Source organism: Sipha flava, unplaced genomic scaffold (genome assembly GCF_003268045.1).
Source record: "Sipha flava isolate LNK unplaced genomic scaffold, YSA_version1 68_pilon_pilon, whole genome shotgun sequence".
In the NCBI taxonomy this organism is placed as follows: domain Eukaryota; kingdom Metazoa; phylum Arthropoda; class Insecta; order Hemiptera; family Aphididae; genus Sipha; species Sipha flava.
This window is the reverse complement of record NW_020273608.1, coordinates 652,012-673,070: the sequence shown is the minus strand read 5'-3', so window position 1 is coordinate 673,070 and position 21,059 is coordinate 652,012. Positions and strand designations below refer to the sequence as shown.

Below are 21,059 nucleotides of genomic sequence, written 5' to 3'. Positions count from 1 at the left end.
ATAGGGTCGGGTTATACGAGCGCGGTTCGTATCTATCTAGAAAAATGGAGTTTTAATTTACAACCGACAGGATGAATTTATCGTCGAGCCTGGAACCGCGCGCAATGAAAAATCTTAATAATAATATTATCTAAAAAAAAAAAAAACTATATACACACATGCACGCACATATATTTATTACATATATATATATATATATGTGTAAATATAGTACGGACGATCGTCATTTTCTCTTGGTGTTTTTTTTCCACCCTGCTCGCCTTAGCCGTACAAACATAATATATAATATCTCCGTCTCCGTTCTCTTGTTTTACACAACAGTCTAAATTTCTAATTACGAGACCACGTCAAGGTGCAGGACACGTGCCCCCGGGTCAGACATTATGGTTTTAAAATATTCAAATTGTTCTTTATTATTATAATCTTGGCGCATAATGTAACATGGTACCAAAAAAAAAAAAAAATAATAATAATAAAACAACAGAAGAACCGATGATCCGAATACTTCACGTATCAATCTCTCGGCCGTAGCGCTATACATATAATATATGTTCATATTCCTTATCTCCCCTCGTCACCACCCCGACGACCGACGGTAATTTACTATCGCGTATTATATTGTCCGGACGACGGATGATTTATCGATGATAAGCCGCCGCCGACCGGCTGGCGATTTCAACGGCAGCCGATAAATTATACGCCGTTTCCTCGGATCGACTGAAATACGTGCGCGCGTTCCAGGACATTAGGTATTACGACGATGTAGCCGTAAAAAAAAAAAAAAAACACGTAGGTATATTGTAAGAATAAACTTATACGTAATATATTATTTAGTGCATTCCGAAAAACCTACTGAAACGCACCCTCCGTTTGGAAAAAAATACAAAAATACAAAAAAAAAATGAAAACGGATCATTGGATCCGAATTTGCATGCACCTAATGTGTGTTGCTGGTACAATAACGTTCGGAAAATTATCGCAATTCCATCGTTACGGAGACTATGGCAGTAACTGTAGGTTCCGTTTACCCGTTCGAATACGCGTATGATCCGGCACGTTATGCTGTTATTATGTTTTAGTGAAAACGTTCCGAACGAGATTAAGATTGATCGCGGTATGCGAAGGATTTCCAACAGGCGCTCGCGAGCACAGTCTCAATACATGTTTTTGTAGGCGCGTAGCGAATCGTCCGATATGCACATGCGTGAAAATAGATGTGTACTGCTCCCAGCGGTCGGAGAAACGTAACAATATCCGTAATACACCATGTAAGCGAACAGTTGTTTGGTAAAAAAAAAAAAAAAAAAGAAAGAGCGGATCCAAGACGAATGGAAGCATAAAAAATATTGAAAATAGTATTCGCTTCATTTAAATAGGTTTCTGAAATGGCGAGTATATGCAAATGAAAACCCAATTGATGTTTTAATTAGGTACCTTATTTGTTCAACGTGACGTAGCCGTAGCGTATTTAATGGTGCGATGATCCAAAGCGCATAAGAACTTAAGTCTACCCCGAGTAACACAAAGAAGCATAAGTCAAAACCTTGTGTCTACGACAATATGTACTTTAAAAGTAATAAAAAAAAGAAAGAAAAAAAACCTTCCAACAGGTAAATAGACATTGCGTAACAATTGATAACAGTGGACCTGCGGAGTTAGAATAATGTTTTTAAACGCTTTACGCGTGTACAATTTATTTACACGAAAAACTACATCAAAAATACGTACCCATTTAATGGCGAGTACTAAGCGTGTACGCATATCATCTTAATGATTAGCGATTATAAATGCCTCTGTACAATTATATAATCATACCGCTATTATCTTTACGCAGCTACGGTCCATTAGACATCAAAACGTACATTCGTCAAACGATAGTTATCCATTGTTGTAATGTAGTGGATAATAAATGCGTTTTTTTTTTTTTTAATTTTTTTTTTTTACGAAAGATAATCTATTCATCCGACTACGTACATACACCGGGTATTCCTGTAAAATAGTTTTAATTAATTTCGTAAATTAATCCGTCATTACCGTACTTAATCTTACGAGCTACAACTGTTCGCATATATGATACGCCGCAACAGACGTTTCTGTCTGGGGTCACAATTACAATGTTTAAAATGTGTTTTAATGTTCAAAAAACCGTTGCCGTGGCAAGCAGCAATTATCGCTTGATGACAATTTAATCAACGTTCGATGTAGTCGTCCCGGTGTTTCGGGATGACAGGCGCAACGGCGTACGTTACACGCGGTCCGTGTGCACTGATTTTGGTAATTCAATTTTAATCTAAGGTCGTGCTGCGGTTTGAGATGAAAAAAAAGAAAATGAAAACGAAAGCCAAGTAGAATTAAAAAAAAAATGCACACCCGTAAAGATCATCATAAATATAACGCATGGGAACGTATACCGATGCGTAAATATATTTCATACGATATTGGTGCGTACGCCGATAATGGGTTTACAACCTTCGAAATTGCATTCGTATGGTGTAGGTATATATGTGTTGTATTAATACGCGCACGTGTACGCGCACACACACACACACACACACACACACACACACACACGAGCGCGCGCGCATACCCCGCGTCGGCAGCGAACGCGTTTATACAGTGTGTTTCATGAATAAATTTTACCGGGCTTGAAACCAATTTAAATGCACGCAATGTATAATAAATCTTAAGGGCCACGTGGTTTTTATAGACCAATTAAAACATTATTGAAACCCAAAATGTTACGTGCGTACCTATATGGGTGTAACGGGACCGGGTTGGGGAGGAGGAGGAGGAACGTCTTAAACGACCAGCGGAGAGGATAACAGTACGATATATTGTGATTTTCAGTGCGGTTCGATCGTAGCGGAAAACAATATAAATAATTTAAAGTGTACCAATACACTTAATATCTATGGCACGGTTAGGTACGGATGGGGTTAACGCACACCTATGATCTCGGAAATCCAATAATTGGAACGCGCAGGAAATTAGAACCGATCGTTGTGGAATCCAGTCGAAATATTAGAATGAAACACTATCGTCGATATTTTATGCCATTCGATTCCCATACAAGTCCAAGCCAACTTATTTTTCTGCCTTTAAGTGCTTGTATAATGTCTTCCCTCCCCATAGGTTTTAATTTATTCATTAATTTCCTTATTGGATCGTATTCCGTATTCACCGGTTTGTTCATTTTTTTTAGAACGAAAAATGCGTCGTAGGAGTTTCCTTTTTAGAACTGCCAGTTTCCTTTCGTTCTCTTGACGTTGGCCACGTTTTACATGCATATAAAATTACTGGTCTAACTAAAACTTTGTATAATCGCATTTTTGATTTTTTTGATAAAACCTTGGGCCTGAAGATTTTCTATAGCGCAAAATAACACCGGTTTCTAGCTTTTGTCGTCAGGTTTATTTCTTCATGGTAATTATTGTGACTATTTATATCAACTCCCAGATATTTCAAGCTTTCTACTTTTTCGAAACAATAATTTTCAATGTCCAAATTTCTGTTTTGGTGGAGTTGATAACCTCTCATAATTATCATGTATTTAGTTTTCCCTTCATTTATCATTAGCCCCATATTCAGCACTCTGGTAATCAGCTCCTTTGTAGTGTTTTTTATGTCCTCTTAATTTTACCCAAGTATCACTACATCATCAGCGAAGGCTAGTAATAGTAATGGTATTTGGATTTTACCATTGAAACTGACACCATTCGCTGTTTCTTAGACCTTCCTTATAACCTCCTCTAGAGCAATGTTAAATAATGTCGGTGATAGGGCATCTCCTTGTATTAAAACTATTGCTTCGAATTCTTCTGAATGATTATACAATTATTATAGAATATAGTCGCATCCCGAAGTTTAGTGTTCCCTACATTCGTCCATCTAATCTCTTGTGTAGCTACTATTTCGCACAGATATTTCTGCAGTGTGGGCAGTACTGTCGTCATTGCTTCTGCTGCATACATCCTACGTACATGCCATGTTCCTAAACTAAACTTTTACAATTTATTTTTCATCCGAGGCTTTGCTGTTTTTTATTTCAAAACCAAGTTAACTTTATGAGTTAGGTGGTTAGCTTTACGTCAACCCCCATTAATGGAGAGCCCATGTTTTGCAGGACTTCCCCTCTTTCCTTACATGATAAATTACTGGAACCAGCACAACTTTCCCTACGCCATTATCTATTGGAACCGTCCGCCTAGGACTTTCCACCAGTAAGCTCCGGGTTCGTTATTTATTGTTAAATATTAAAAATATCAAACAATTTTTTTCTCACGATTTTTGCTCGTATTAAAAATTAATTGAAATAAATATACTCGGGCTTATTACTCCCTGCCGCCAATCGAGAAATGATTATTTATTTATAAACGTACATACATTAAAATAGTGTTCAAAAACAGTCAGAGTAGCGGTTTCTCACCCTTTCTCAACGTAAACCGCTTTTAAATAATCAACCCCATGCTGGTATACATCTTTTAAAATGATAATTACATTTAACAATCTATAAGAATATTATTCTATTGAAAGACAAACTGCGGTGAAGATTATACTATATTTTACAGCATATAAATAATATTCTGTTTTACGAAAAATTAAATTATACCTAATCAATTACCAACAGAACGTACTAATAACGTATTAGTGCTATACGTGTTTTTGTATTTCAACGTGTTGGTGCGTTTACAAACAATGCTCTGCGATGTTGAAAATAAAAAGGTTTAATTCCCACAGAAAAACGAATAGTTAATGAAATAATATTTATGGTTTTTATACATTTATTTCTGTAAATATATACATACTTATATACAAATATATATATATATGTGTATGAACATATGTCTGTATCTTTATGACGTAAATTGAGTAACAAAAAAAAAAAATACATCGATACATTTGTTTTGTATTTCTAACACAATTATAATATCAAAGAAAAATTTAGAGAAGTTAAGAGTATTACCATAATAAAAATAATTATTTGTTGTTATTTTAAATTAATTATTAACTTTGGTATTAATATAACATAACAATGGTTTCCAGACGAGGGGAAATAATTTATGGAAATTGCTTCGTCTGATAACATTACATTGTCGTTACTGTAAAAACAAAATCAAATGTTGAAAACGTGTAGAACGTATGTTATTTGACGTTTGCTTGCACGAATAATAATAATATTAAAAAATGTATTTAATTTTTATTGTTATGTTATTTAATATACAATGTACGATAAACATTACGAACACCCGACAAAATAACATTTTGTACCAATACGTTTATGCAGTTGTAGCTGTACGTGTATTTCTGAAAATATAAAAACGCAATATACTATATATCGAAGGGATACACAAATAATTGTATTGTACTCGTATAAATTATGTGAAATTATGTGTTATACAGATTACATTTGAAAAGGGTAATTTGTTTAAACGATGTTGGAAAAGAACTACGTGTAAAAGGTACAAACACGCGATTGATCTACGGCCGTACGCAATACGTATATATGTTATTAGTTATTATCAATGTATCGTCGATAAACGGTCGGAAAACGATTTTTTATGTTCAATCCGTAATTGGAGATACCGCATTGAATCCATTGGATATTTTTGCATCAAACGGTGCGAGCCGCAACGCGCACGATACGTATATGTTGGAATTTCGATAAATAACGAAAAAGTGAAAAAAAAAAAAAAAAAAAATCAAAAAGGTAAATAACATGTTACCGTTTAAGAATTATGGATCATTGTGGTTTGCACGATATTTTCTCGAACACGCGCTATACATGTATAGGTATATACGTACGCGACTATAAATACGCGCATCTATACAAGAGTGTCAGAAGATTTAGTGGTACATTACCCGTTTCCCACGGCTTCAGGGTTCAACGTGTGCTCGTGTGCGGGTGTGTACCGTACGTTTATGTGTGTGCGTGTGTACAAGTGTATGTGTGTGTGTGTGTTTGTGTGTGTGTGTGTGTGTGTGTATGTGTGTGTGTGTGTGTGTGTGTGTGTGTGTGTGTGTGTGTATCAGTAATTACAGGTATAAAGTCATATAACGACATAAGCACGTTGGGGTTATAGAGCAATGTTTTTATTTTATATCTTTATGGGCGTTATACGAAACGCACTAATGTTGGGTGTACGGTACACTCGATATGTGTACGCGTATAGCTGGTCGGGGACCAAAAAAATTGACGCCATTTACTTAAGACTATCATCATCATCATCATCATCATCATCATAGTCGTCGTCGTCGTCGTTGTCCGTCTGTAAGGGTCGGTTCCACCCCCGGTGTATATTTATACGATCTAACTGTCTCCGCGCGATCGGCAAACGTATCATTTGCGCGGCCCAAATGCCCGCCTGTAATCTTTATCTACACGTACAAGTATACAATATTATTTTATATATATATATATATATATATGGGTGTGTGTAATACAAGAGTCGAAATAAGCGGCTTTGTTTGATTATGAATAAACAATAATTAATAGACGGGTCCACGTGTTTATATACACGTATATACTTCAACTCCGTACGTCCTCCGCAACAGAATATTATTCCTGTACGTACAATATTTCCTATACGGATAAAGATGACACGCCTTCTGGAATTCACCTGTCTCCTATATTGACTTCGACTGCTGCAGCTTTGTGGATACCGATAGTTTAGTGTAGTAATAACCAGGGCTCATAACTTATAGCTCTAAAAATGGTAGTTATTAGTGCTATAATATGATCTTAATAATATTCATATAAGTCCTTAAGTATGCACTAAAAATTCAAAAATATACGTAAAAAAAAAAAATGTAAAATAACAATTTCTAACCCTTATTACTAAAGTACTGATCGCGTCGCTATATGATACAAATAAATATATAATTTCAACAAAAAGAAGAAGAATTAATTATAAATATAAATAATTGATACTACTATAATTACTTTTATTATTAAAAAAAAATGTTTTAAATACTACGGGACTGAAATAAACTTAAAAAAACAAAATAGCAAATAAAAAATTTCTAAATATTATATGTAAAAATAAGTAAGCAAAATAGTTTTTATACTTTGAAATATGCAAAAATATGCAACATAAAATTTCGTATTTAGCTTCTCAATTATCTGAAACCAATTTATTGCTCACATAGGGATATATAGGATCACTAAAAAAAAAAATGTAAATGCTGCAAGTTATGAGCCCTGGTAATAACGAAATACACAAAAAAAAAAATAAAAAATAAAAAAATGTATAATAATAATACTTTTAAATATATTTTATACACATTACAATGCTAAAAATAAAATAAAATAAAATAAAAATGTATGTCCTACATTAGGGATGGCGAACCTACGATAGAGTGACAAGAGCGCGCTCGCGATTTCATTGACACGCCAATTTAATACAATTCACAATAATATTTCATTCTATTCAAAATGAAAAAATAAATAATAATTGATTATTTGAGATATATTTTATAATATCTCAAATAATGTATTCGTTCAAATAGATAACAAATAATAATAAATAGCCGACTTAGTTGTGAGTATTTTTAAGTTTTTCGACGTGACTACTTGGATAAAAAATTTAAAATATTTTTATCATGTGGATACAAACGGTTCACCAACCCTGCCCTATATAATATTATTATTTTTTTAAAATTATCGTCTTAAATTGTGCATAATAAAATTGGTATACAAACTCACCGAACATTTTTGTGTGGTATTGTGCTACGAACGTAGAACGGTTAACTGCGGTCGAATAATTTTCACGCCTAAAAATAAATAAAACCGCTCAAATGTTGTTTAATTTGTAACAAGTTACTTCATAATCTTACGTGTAACATGATGGTCTATAAAATTAATTTAAATTTAACGAAAAACGACGACGTGATTACGAATGTGTCAATCGAATGTACACATAGGTATATTATGTATTTTATGTGAACATTTAATCACAGGTACAGAAATTATAACTAATATGAATTTTAATTTCGAATTCGTCAGCATCGCGACTGAGCGTTTCTAAAGTGTAATAGTGTTGTGGTTCGGAAAACAACCGTGAAAGATTATTTGAGAAGCGATCTCAACATTTTTATTTTATGGTATACTGCACATTGTACATTGTGTTGATCGAAATTAAATTAAAAAAAAGAAACGTTCAACTTGGTGCTTAGAAATACCTCGCTTGATAATAAGTGATTTTATACAAAGTATTAACATATTGTATGTAATGGAAAAAGCATTATTTAATGCGTTATTTATTTATTTATTTATTTATTTTTTTTTTTTTTAGGAAAATGACAGTTCAAGCTTTCCTTGTTGTCCCGTTTCATATGGATGTGACGGGCCCCGCGAGCATGAGAACGTACGACATCTGCAACGACGGAGAAATGTTTCAAACCGGCAGTCACCACGACTACAATCATATTGTTCGAATGGAAAACGACGAATTCGCATTAACTCGGGTAGTTTAGCCTGCGGGATCAAACCGGTGAGTGTTAGGTAGCAGCGTGTGCACAACTGTTGTTTTTTAAGATATTTTCATTCAGCTCAACGTTATGAATTCATCGTGTAATATTCGTGAAATCCCGTAACATAGTCATGATAGCAACATAGTAACATAGTAACGATTATTAAGTATGTTTTAACTTCTAAGCTTCACGCAAAGTGGCTTTGGACCTTCTTTTGAATTTATACAAAACATGTGTTTTCGTATTATGTTGTTCTAGCTAATCAGTTCAATTGTACTTTTCAAATTTTTTTGTCGTATAAATTATTTTCAAGCATATAGAGTTATCTGATGGTTATTATAATATATAAGCCTCAGAAATACGTTTTTATATAATACTCACTTTTTCTTGTATGATATATCCGTATGCTTTATACATACTATTCCATAATATTATAATTTCTACTGATGTGTAAGTAGAGATTACCTACATATTTATTATTCATCTCGAAATTCTAATAAAACTTTTTTAAGTAAATGGATTAAGTGTGTGTCAGGTGGAACAATTTCAAGTCCATACAAAAATTAATCTTTTATTATGAGTATTTAACGGTTGGGTATAAATACAATACATGGAGTATTAGATAAAATCGTTAAAAATTATACTAACAAATATATTATAATAACTTATAACGTTTATAAATTATTTGAATTAGACATCTTATATTTTACAAAAACACATATTTGATTAGTTGTACAGAAATCAACGATTCATATGTCTATATTGTTAATTTTAATATTCACTAGTTATAATATTTATATTTATTGTTTAACTATGCGACAATATGAAGAATGGGTGTACCTAATACCTAACATCATTAATAAAAATCTAAAAAATTACAAATCAATAGGGTTTATTGATGCCCAAGTTAATTTCAGTAATAATATTAATATGCTATGTCATGAGTATATTATGGGTTTCGAAAAATAAATTTTATTTTAATCAACTGTGAAAATGTTTATGCATATTGTAGAATTACAATTGCTATTTTTACTTAAATTAAAATATCAACTACATTTTTAAAATAATTACTAACCATGTATTATTCAACTGTGGGATGTCATTATTTCTAAGTTAAAATGTAGTAGGTAGGAAAAATTCCTTACAATGATCTGTTACTTTACTACTGTTACTAGTAACCTTTTTACAAATATAGGGTACGGAAAAATAAGTTACATTTTTTTTCTTTTACTTTATAGTCAACGACCAAGAGTATTTTTTTTTTTTTTTGTAAGAAAAGTAGTATCTGTAAGTCACTGATAATAGATAAAATATTGTCCGTGTTCGACTCCTTATTTTTTAATATACCTACATTTTGAATGTTTTGATTTAATGTTAACAACAAAATAGAAATTACTTATTTATAAGTTATTTTAAATCTCTGATTTATTTTATATGATTTATATGAGAAAATAATTAAAAAAGTAATAACGTCTAGGTTACTGATAAATAAATACAATAACTGAAAAATATCTGTTTACAAACACAGAGCGAATTTTTTTTAGTAACCATGACATTTTGTGGTAATAGCGAAATATTATTTTAACATGACAACTAAATTAAGTAAATATAATGTAAAAATAGAAATAAAATAATTTGATAATAGTATAATATACTAATACGATACTATACAAAAAGGATTCAACAGTATGAATAACAGTTTATATATATATATATTATAATGTATGTAAATTATTTTTTTTTCGTACAGAAATTTGCAGTGAATATTTGGCTTGTTTTACTACTTACATTTTTACATCAGTACATTATCAACTATTACTTTTATAGTTTACATAATACGTAGGTGCACAGGTGCATTAATTTGATGTGAGGTGAATACGAGTGAAAAAAAAAAAAAGAAAAAATGAAAAAAATTATGGTGTTTCTTTATGAAGAATTTTTTTTATAAATCCTTATCCTAGAACGTATAGGTTTCATTCCATTGTAGTTTACACTGTTTATACTGATGCATACACATACATACATATTTATATATATATATATATATATATATATATATATACTAAGCAAGAATGCCGTAATTTCCCTCCATGCTATCTTGAGAAAAATGACATTTTTTGTATAGTAGTTTTTGGTAGTTTTAAACAGGGCTTGAAATCAATTTCAAAATCGATTTATTTATTTATTCGTATGGCAAGAAACAGAAAAACGGGTATTAATATTTATGATAATTATAACAATTAATATAATTGAACATTAATAATGACTATATCAGCAAGACAATAAGTGTAACAATAAGAATATGCGTTACAATAACAATATTAACAGTGTAATATGACTATATATTTTGTCAAACGCCTATAATTTAATATCAAGATTTTGAATCCATTCAATAGCTTCTGGGGAAACGTTGAACATATCTTCGGGTTCACCGTTAAATTTCCTAATGGGACATTCGGTTAGTATATGCGATATGGTCTGGTATGGGTTACCGCATTCGCAGTTTGGTGTTGGCACTGCGTTCCATTTATGCATTAGGTAACCACATCTACCATGTCCTGTGCAGATGCGATTTAGGGTAGTCTATTCTTTCCTGGGAAGACTGTGTCCAGGAGGCTTGTCAGCAGGTGTTTTTAGATATTTTTGTACGTCCAGTTTTGAAGCTGCCCATTCGTTTTTCCATGTTTCGTTCACATTGAAGTTCGTGTTGTGAAGTACGATAGCGGATTTCCATGTTGGATTACGTGATTTAAGTCTTTTGGTGGCTTCTGAAAAGAATTCGCGAAATTGTGTATAGGCATAGACTCAGATTGGAGTTGTATCTTGTCCATTCTTTTAACAGCGCATTTCTACGTCGCAGGTGTGGAGAAGCTATGTTGCTTGGAACTGGAAGCCATTGGAGGGTAGTGGACTTTACTGTGTCAGTTACTATTCGCATGCAGCAATTGAGTTGAACATCAGTATTATTGTGTGTGCGCTATTCAGCCATACTGGTGAGCAGTATTCGGCGCTTGAGTACACTAGACTTACGGCAGAGGTTCTAAGTGAGTTAAAATCGGCACCACATTCTGTACCCGTAAGCTTTTGTATAATGTTGTTGCGGGAGCCGATTTTCGCTGCTATATTAGTTAAGTGTGTCTTATATGTTAGAGTTCTATCTAGACTAACTCCGAAATATTTAGGAAAGGGATTATGTTGCACGCTGTTTCCGCAGAAGTTAATGTTTAGGCTTTGGTAAGCTGATTTATTGTTGAGGTGAAAAAGAGAGTACTCAGTTTTGTCTGGATTCGGTCGAAGTCTCGATTGTTTGATGTAGGCTTCTAGTGTTTTTTAATCTTTATCGAGTGTTGTTTCGCAATCATTGAGATGTTTTTCATTACATACCACGCATATGTTGTCAGCGTAAATGAACTTTTCGGAGATAGTGTTAAGCAGGTCGTTAGTGTATAGGTTGAAGAGGATCGGAGCAAGAACTGATCCTTGGGGTAGGCCGTTGTTTAGTCTACATTTTCTGCTTGTTTACCTACACTATCAAAATCGATTTCAAATATCGATAGAAATCGTTAAAAATCTTTTAAAAATCAAAATCAATACCAAAATCGTTAATGATTGGTAATGATTTTCAAAATTTATATTGAAATTGAAAAAAGTTAAAATCGATATTTTATATCAAAATCAAAATCATTTTTATAATTAAAACGATTTTAAATCAAATTAATTTAAAATTCAACATCCAATAGGTCATTTATATTGTCAATTCATCGACATTGTCATATTTGGTAATAATATTGATTATACATAATAATAAACAAATAACTAGTACCTATTTTGTTTTCTTTGAATATTTACGATAAGGAATCAGCGTTCGATGAGCGATCGTTGTTTTTATGCACACGATTTATTCCGTATTATATACTATATATAAACATTTTGTAGTGTATTATTATGGATAAGATATTAATTTATATTACTCCATTAGCTGTCACCCGTGAGTTATACTTTTGACCAATAATATACAATCAAATAACCTAAGATAATTTTATTTTATACATTTGCAGTTTTGCAAGGCATCGTCATATTTATCCCACTTATAATTTAAATCATTGTTCTCATAATTAGTTAAATTATATCTGAGTCTATGAATAAAAAACTTTATTTTACATTTTAATCATTTCACATAGATATATCCCTTTTACTTAATTTTAGCTTCAGTTTCATAATATGTTTTTTTCATTTTTGAGACACTTTAATAATAATTGTAGTTTGTACGAAAGGTTTTATAACATAGGTAATAATAAAAATGGATTTAAATCTATACTATCTACATGGTAGGTACACCAGTAGCTTGCCACTACAGCCTACAACACTATTATCTTAATGATGAACAAAAATTAGAGAAATTATTATAATTCATGGATAACATTATGTTTGTTAACCCGAAATCAAAAAAAAATTAATACCGATTTCTGAAACCGAAATTGAAAAAAATTAATATCGATATTCGAAATCAAAAAAGAAATTGCAAAAAATAAATATCAATATTTGAAACCAAAATCGAACTAATATCAATAATAAAAATTGAAATTAAAAACGAAATTTTTTATTTCGATTTCAAGCCCTAGTTCTAAATAAATAAATATAATATTTTTCAAAGTAAAATCCATAGTTTCTTATGAAAATATATCTGATAAATGTAATTGAACTATCTAATTTTATTTTCAATTTTTATTTCATCAATATATCGTTGTTTTAATATTTATACTAAGCACGCTATTAATTATTTAGAATTGTTTACTAGGCGAAAATGCCGCAATTTTGATTATGGCATTTTTACGTAGCGTACCAAAATGTATTGATCACTAACGGTTAAAGAAATAACGCCATTATTATCTATATATTTTTTTGTTATAATTATTAATATATTTAGTTAAAACACGTCAATAAGAAAATTATTAAAATTATTTCAATGCCTTTACCTTAAAATTATAGTTAATATTTATTTATATATTTAAATTTAATTAATTACATATCGTTATATATTCCCAAAATTGTTTTCTATTACTTGGTATAATTTGCTTCAAATTCGAAAGTATATCGTCACGTTTTTCTTATAGTATACCACAATTCTTTGTATGTGGAGATGGCAGAGGCACTCTTTTTTTATTCATATACTTTTTTTTGGACAAAATCCAATGTTGTGTATGTTTTATCGTTAAACTGATTTTTAGTAAATAACACATATTTTCCAAGTTCAGCTTTTATTTGCACAATGTCTCTCAACAAAACTCTATTGGTAGATTTTAATAGTTTCTATTGTGCCTTATAATCTTTCCATTGAAAAAAATCAGAATAACTCATTTTTTTTTTAAGTGCACATTTCCTTTGTTAGCTGTCCTTACTGCACTATCAAAATCTTCAAAATCATAGGTTTTCTTTTGATGTTTTAAAGATAGGTCCGCTACATGTTTATAGTAGTATTAGACGTTTTGTAAATTACACGATGACGTGGTGGGGTTAAGAAAAGTGTGACGAAGGGCAGTAATGTCGATGTAAGGGTGATATGATTGTTGGAGAGAAAGAGAGGGGAAAGTTTGGAAGCGAATTAAAATGTAAAACAACGATCGTCCAATTAGGATCAGCGGGGGCGTACGTGAGCGGGAGGATCTCAGAGATCGATGTTCCAGTTGACAACCGGATCTGTGGCCGCAGCCATGCTGTTTAATAATATGCATACACACACACACATATTTACGTTTACACGGACTACCATACACACCACTCTTACACTCGTACAGATTCTAAGACTCGTATTAAACAAGTAGTGGTTGCGGTCACGCCCGCGTATTGGTCGGTGGCCGGTGACGTCGGTGGCAGTGGCGACGGCACGGCGTTTAACGTCCCGGAGTGGGAGTAGCGCGTATCCGGCCCGCACGACCATAACAGTAATAATAATAATATAGTCGTCATTGCCGTCGTAGCGAACAACTGGTTTCCCGGGCGTTTCGCCAAACTTTACCCAGGCAAACGAATGCCGTATCAATGATAAGATACCAGGTATGGTATTTACCGGACGTACATATATATATATATATATATATATATATTGTACGACAAGTTGTTGCGCCCGACCGACTATACCATCTCCAGGACGGTCGGCTGTTCCACGGACAGACAGCTTACCGGGTGACTGCAGGTATGGCTGAACCGTCGAGTGAACATTGCAGGGATCGAAAACGAATCGGCGGAACGACGAACGAAAACAGGAAATTGGTTAACAAAGAATATAGTTTTCGAAACGCGTAAAAAGTTAAATATAGTCTATAACTGTATTACATAGGGATAATATGCACGATATGTATGTAAATAATTTAAGGCGAGACAAAGAGGTTCAGCTTTAGTGCTCGGTTCAGAACCAAGTGAGTATGATTACCCAACAGCAGCGGCACCGGATCCTAAAATCTCAGGTAGGGTAAGTTTTATTTAAAAAATCAGTGTCATCACTATTTCATATACGCTGTTCTAACATCGATTCTGGATTTTTTTAAACCATTTAAAAACGGGTATGTTTAGACTGGCGATCAATACTAAAAATGGCAACGTTCTAGTAAAACGTAAAGACAAATACAATTTTAAATTTAAATCCTTTTTTGTTGAAGACGGGGGACTAACCACCTTATCTGAGGGGTATTGAGTATATTTATATTGATTTTGACCAACAGTACGGGTTGTAATTTCTGTACTTAAATATTTTTGCGTTATTAATATCATTTTAACAGTGTGAATCATACAAATAATTGTTGAGGTATTTCTGAAAACAAAAGTAAGAAAATATAGAACGAGATTCGAAAATCGTTTGGTCGAAAGGTTAGGACTGTTCCTCGATCCCGAGTATTTCAATTCGATGCCAATGCAATCGTTGTTGACGCGAGTTTTTGTTTGTACACAACTCGTACGTATACGGTACTTGGTCCACCCATCGATATTTCACTTGACTTACACCACGAAGGTGCGCACGTTCAGTCGGATCGCGACAAGCATCTAGGACAATGTTTCATGTTGCCTTACGTTTTTTTTTATCGATTATTTTGTACTAGGACGTTTAAACTCAGACGTGCGTATACATATATATAATTTCAGTGCGTGCATCTACAAGAGAACATTAATAATACAGTGCGTATGCTGCGCTAAGTCCGGAGATTTTACTTACGATATTATAACCGAACGACGCGACGGCGGCTGCAGCGAGTGGTACAGAGGGATGCGCGGAGAGGAAAAAAAAATGCTCATGAAGGAACCTATAAGACTCGACGTGCTCGTTACACTGTAAACCGTACTGTATAATTATTTCATTCATTAACCGCATACCTATGACACGGAAAATCTCCACATCCCATCTCACCCATTGTCTCAGCATTAACACGGACCTATAAAGCTCGGGCCATTATAATTATGATTAAACGATTTTTTTTGTTTTTTTTTTATTTTATTCTTATTTTAATATATTATACGAAATAAATATAATTCACTGTTGTACATGTTTTCGTGTGTTCGCACAAGATCAATTATACGGCGTAGAGATCACGTACAATTTTTCAAAAATAAAACAACGATTATCATCGTCATATAATCTACAAGTGTTCATGACGTGTTTTTATACTATGTAACTTTGTAATTGTTGCGCATATCTTATGAATAGTTAATGACGTTTTTATTCCGAATATGGAATTTTCGTACCAAAGATACGAGGTAAGTGTGATTAATAAGCGGGGTGCACGTGATGTATGGCTATTAATAGCATTTTTACTGTGCAGAAATTGTTCACGTTTCGTGTTCAATAAATATTTCAAATCATTATATTAGGTCAATGAAATTACCATTCAGCATATTATTTTCCTAAAATAAATATAATATTACTGGTAAATACTGATATTTTATTGTTAAATTAAATCGAATTTTTCGTTTACTACTCGTAGAGTTTAATTTGAAATACACACAACAGATGTTATACTCTATACATAGTTCTTTTGAGATTTTCAATAATTTGATTCAAAACTATTTCTTTTCGGCTTAAATATTCTTATAGAATAAAAATATGATTTGGCGATGAATACCAATGAAATATATATTGTGTTCAAAGTGCGAAATAATACATATAGAGAGAAAAAGAGAGGGAGAGAGGGAGAGAGAGAGAGAGAGAGAGAGAGAGAGAGAGAGAGAGAGAGAAAGAGATAAAGAAAGATAGAAGGAAAATCACATTCTGAACACATTCTAACTTTCGAGTTCTTTAGTTTATTCATACTTAATATTGAGCTTTAATAAAATAAAATAACTTAAATTATAAAAATAAACAATAAATAATGTAATAAGCCAATATAAATTCACATATTTATATAGGCTTATTATTTATAATGTGATGTAAATAGAAAAAGATTTATTTAGTTCAGTGCCGATTAAACATTTTTAAACTAATCGGGTTCGATTTAAAGGATAAACATTAATAGTTTATGTATTCGCTGATCATTTACAGTTACTATGTATATTATCTTAGCAATATTATGCATGATAAACTAATATGATCATTTTGTTTTTCAAACGTAAGGGTTTTCATTTTGAACTTCAAATTATACATCAAGCCAGTATACATGGTTGTATACTAGAAAATTTTATACTTTTGGAATATCGAATGAAATATTTTACTGGCAGTTTACCCAACGGTCGGTCAATAGATTCTAACTACACAGCTGATCACCGATTAATAATAGATAGATAATTGTTGATTGTATTGAAGCAAAATAAATACTACCGAAAGAATGTGTTGATTTAATACTCAGAACTATTATGATTTGGATCCTAATCTAAAAGTTTGTATTTTTTTATACGAATAGATAAATAGTAGAAAATCAGTATAGATAGCGCATGGTATAAAAGACTACGGACAATGCGAGAAATTAAAATATTTAACGAAATGTGTACCTATACATTTCAACGCGATTCTTTATTATCAACTAATGTGTTTATGATATTACGTGTTGGGCCATCGTATCTGTATTTTTAATCATTGGATTTAACCGTCTTTGGCCGAAAACATAACACTGTTATTACTTGTTATGGCTTTAAAAACAACTGTACGAAGTTGGCCGTTGCTCGTATCATGGATTGTACTCAGTATACTTTTAAAACATAAACTTGCTGCGAAACCTATAGTTTTTATCGAAATGATGATTAAATAACTCGTTTTGCGGAATAAAACGAACTGTTGTTTAACAAGAACAACGTCCCAGTACGATCATGTTTACGGGAAAGACTACAGATGTTTGCATAAGGTTTTGAATGGCATATGTGGCTAGCGAGTGAGTGGGACGGAGACATGGGTAATGAGATTGAGTGCAGATACGCAGAGCAATAAAAAAAGCACGTGGGAGAGGCGAGAAAATCACCGAAGACGCAAAAAGCGCGGAGTGAGAACTGAAAACCGCACGCCCGCCAGAAGTAAGTTCGTTTTAATAAAATCGGCCTGCGACTTTTTTCACTTCTCCCCCAAGTTCATTGCGGCGGCGGCAGATTTTATTACACGGTCCGTCGATCGCGCTCGTACCTCCCCTTTCGCGCGGGGGCTCGTAAACACACACACACACACACGCGCGCGCGCGTACGGGAGTAAGAACCGTACGAGAAACGCCGAACCGTCGACGGCGGGCGGCGAAGAGGTGTGATGGAAAAGGCCGTGCGCGCGCGGCGTCGTGCGGTTGCCAAGGGGCTGACGAACGACCCGGCACGTTGCCCGAATGGCGGGGATGGTTTTAGACTGGCGGCGGGGGGGGGAGTTTGCGCCTGGAGCGCATTGATCGGCGAGAAGCTCGTGGCGCGCGTCCCCTCCGCGCCGTTATCGCCGTACGCGCGCGAAAGTTCGATATAACGCGACCCGCCTCGCGTGCGCGCGCAAACATTCTCTCACGCTCACGTGGCACGGTCGTCGCGCGACACATTACACGTATACGTCGTCCGTATCTGCCCACTCGTCGATGACCGTCCCGTTATTTGTCCATCCGTGGACGTTTCAGGAAAAATATAAATTTATACATTTATACGTATTTCGTTTTATTTATAACCTGTATGTAACGGGTACGCGCTCGAATTTTTTTTCATTAACGCATCCGCCACCCCGGAAACGCCGTTGACCAATAAATCCAGGTGACTCGAACGGTCGGTCAACCTTAACGTTGCTCCGGAGTTATTTGTAGTTAATTTTTTTTTTTCACGCGTACGCGCGTGTTGTGACGACGGAAAAAATTTGAAAACTTTTCTTTTCCAATTTTCAAAGCGTAGGCGTGCGCAGAGGGTACGCAGGGTATGCAACTGCATGCCCTAAACGTAGAGCCTTCTTTCTAAAATTACACAAAATTAATAAAAACTATGACATATTTGGTCATGTATATTATGTATATTTATGTATATTATGTGATTTTGTATTACATTATGATTTTCATTATATTTTTATATTCAGTCCCAGACAGTTTAATTTATTTCTGAAACACAAATCATAAGCTATAATAACGATTTAATGTGTTAATGAAATTAAGATGTACAATAATTCAAGCGAGATTAAATAGCTATCAACTACAGAAAAATAAATGGCTATAAATTAAAATCCCAAAAACATTATTGGTGATTTAATTACTCAACTGTACGCAGAATCGTTTTAGGATTAATTTTGATTATTTATCAAATTTATTTTGTTTTTCATTTAAGTATATAATTACGTTTTTATTTATTTACTCTATTTAAATGTATTACTCAAACCATTTCAAGTTTTATGTTTTTAATTTTTTTTCTCGCAATTTATTTTAAATTTTAATTATGAAGACAATTATAACGATTAAGAAATGGCTATTCAGTCACTTTTTCGGGGAAAAAAATTAAAATTTTAAATTAAATAGTTATTAAGACCAGAATTTCGAATGCTTAAATTAACTTTCAGTTTTAGGGGAGGGGGATAGGCAGTGGCAGCCTTTTGTATACCCTGAAAAAGAGGTCTGCTCACGCCTATGAATCAAAAGACATCCTATCGGACATATATCGTAGCGCAGTTTTATGCTTACATGCCACCGTTATTCGTAGTGATCAAACGCCCGGGCGTCGCCGATTCGCGCAAAAAAAAAAAAATGTTAAACGTTTCGTGTACCTTTACGCCAAAACAAAAAAGGTACATTTTTTCCCCACAGCCCATTTGCGCAAAATTTACCCGATACGGTTATAATAAAGCAATATATTTTTTTTGTCAAACAATAATCAATTGTAAAATGTTATTTAAATCATAATCGATAGTACGATTTTTCTAAAAATAAACAACCAAAATTATCATGATAAAATATTAATAAAGATTAACAAATTATTGTAACTAAATGCATATATATATATATATATATATTCATAACACGTTAATTTTTTGTTTTTACAATTATAAAAATGACTGTCATACGTCACAGACAGGACTTATACTTAACGTATGCATGAAATTACGGTCGATGCGGTTAGAATGAGTTAGAATAAGTATTTTTACATATAATTTTATAAATGAAATAAGAAAATTAAAGTTTTTTACGTGGATATGTCACATAAAATATAGGGGGAGGGGCTGAGTTCAAATAAAAGCTCACATTTTTTTTTTTTTCTATAGGTGGCAAAATTTTATTTCGCTTAGTGCACTATTTTCGCTTGGACCGGCTCCGATTGTATACAAGTCGCGCGGATCAGATCGCTGTACACCGATGGTTTGCGAGTAACGTTCGTGCGCGCGCTTCGGCCGAGGTACCGTCGCAGTTCACGATCGCGCGGAACGCTACTATCGGTCGACCAAATCAATCGCGCACACTTGACGTGATATCACAGAACCTTCGAGTATATACAGCGCGCATGGTGCGTTACATCAGTGCATTTACATTTCCGGCACAATACGTTCGTAATATTATACGTGTTGTACAGCATCGGTACCAGTTGAATTTACCGACCTCGTTGTTTTACTATTCTTTTTTTTTTTTTTTCGGAGAAATTACTATTTCGATAGAAATAACAAAAAAAAAAAAAAATAGGTTAAAATAGCGCACGATCCTCGTACATTCTGTTGTAATAATCAATATAAAAAAACGATAAATCTTTGCCGCGGGAAGTATAAATACGTATTAAAAAAACCATGTACTCGTGTCGCAATAGGATGTGTATTAATTTAACATTTTAGAACGTATAAGAAAACAATTTTACAGTAATAATTTTACGTTACACCATCAATCAGCACGTAAGCAATAAATATGTTTGATTAGGTTAGGCGAAACGACAAAAGAGAGAAGACGCGTGAGAATAAACAGGTCTTCCTTGATGATCGTGTGATTCGACCAATACAGGAAACGTGTCTTATTCTAACTGTTAGATTGATTTAAGTTGTGTGTCTTTACGTACGAGTCGGCGTATCGATATTATATTAAATGTAACATATATCTCAATCGGTGATCACTCAAATTAACATAATAAACAAAATTAAATAATTCCATGGTAACCAAAAAGTGATAAAATGCCTACATCCGGAATAAAACGGT

At 33.2% G+C, this 21,059-nt stretch overlaps 1 protein-coding gene across 2 annotated transcripts in view; it reads right to left on the bottom strand.

Annotated features, from left to right (window-relative positions):
* Positions 1-21,059, bottom strand: part of LOC112691936 (transcription factor AP-2-epsilon) — a 165,749-nt gene that overhangs the window by 101,815 nt on the left and 42,875 nt on the right. The window contains exon 2 of one of the 2 annotated variants that reach the window (XM_025566401.1): positions 7,703-7,770. The exons of the other annotated variant lie outside the window; for it this stretch is intronic. The gene's annotated coding sequence lies outside the window, so the exon portion shown is untranslated. The remainder of the gene's footprint in view (positions 1-7,702; positions 7,771-21,059) is intronic. 2 annotated transcript variants of the gene reach the window in all.